The sequence below is a fragment of the Phoca vitulina genome, unplaced genomic scaffold, assembly GCF_004348235.1.
Source record: "Phoca vitulina isolate PV1807 unplaced genomic scaffold, GSC_HSeal_1.0 scaffold83, whole genome shotgun sequence".
Classification (NCBI taxonomy): Eukaryota; Metazoa; Chordata; class Mammalia; order Carnivora; family Phocidae; genus Phoca; species Phoca vitulina.
This window is the reverse complement of record NW_022589786.1, coordinates 1,259,408-1,260,682: the sequence shown is the minus strand read 5'-3', so window position 1 is coordinate 1,260,682 and position 1,275 is coordinate 1,259,408.

The window sequence follows — 1,275 nt, the reverse complement described above, 5'->3', positions numbered from 1 at the left end:
AAAGAAAGAAAGAAAGAAAGAAAGAAAGAAAGAAAGAAAGAAAGAAAAGGAGAAAGAAAGAAACTGCCAACTTCCAAAATGACTCTACCACTTTGCATTACCACCAGCATGAATGAGAATTCCTGTTACTCCACATCCTTGTCAGCATTTGGTATTGTCAGTGTTCTACATTTTGGCCATTCTGGTAAGTGTGTAGTGGTATCTCATTGTTGTTTTAACTTGCATTTCCCTGATGACATATGATGTAGAACGTTTTTTTCATGTGCTTATTTGCTATCCATATATCTTCTGCAGTGAGGTGGTCTGTTAAGATCTTTGGCCCATTTTTAAATTGGGTGGTTGCCTTATTGTTGAGTTTTAAGAATTTTTCTGTATATTGGAAATAAATCCTTTATCAGATGTGTCTTTTGCAAATATTGCTCTCAGTCTGTGACTTGTCTTCTCATTCTCTTGGCATTGTCTTTCACAAAGCAGAAGTTTTTAATTTTAATGAAGTCCAGCTTATCAATTATTTCTTTCATGGATCATGCCTTTGGAGTTATGTCTAAAAAGTCATTGCCATGCCCAAGGTCATCTAGATTTTCTCCTATGTTATCTTCTATGAGTTTTATAGTTTTGCATTTCATATTGAGGTCTCTGATCCATTTTGAGTTCATTTTTGTGGGCGGTGTAAGGTCTGTGTCTAGGTTATTTCTTTTTTTTTTTTTAATTTTTTTATTGTTATGTTAATCCCCATACATTACATCATTAGTTTTAGATATAGTGTTCCATGATTCATTGTTTGTGCCTAACACCCAGTGCTCCATGCAGAACATGCCCTCCTCAATACCCATCACCAGGCTAACCCATCCTCCCAACCCCCTCCCCTCTAGAACCCTCAGTTTGTTTTTCAGAGTCCATCGTCTCTCATGGTTCTTCTCCCCCTCCGATTTCCCCCCCTTCATTCTTCCCCTCCTGCTACATTCTTCTTCTTCTTTTTTTCTTTCTTAACATATATTGCATTATTTGTTTCAGAGGTACAGATCTGAGATTCAACAGTCTTGCACAATTCACAGCGCTTACCAGAACACATACCCTCCCCAGTGTCCATCACCCAGTCACCCCATCCCTCCCACCCCACCCCCCACTCCAGCAACCCTCAGTTTGTTTCCTGAGATTAAGAATTCCTCATATCAGTGAGGTCATATGATACATGTCTTTCTCTGTTTGACTTATTTCGCTCAGCATAATACCCTCCAGTTCCATCCACGTCGTCGCAAATGGCAAGATCTCATT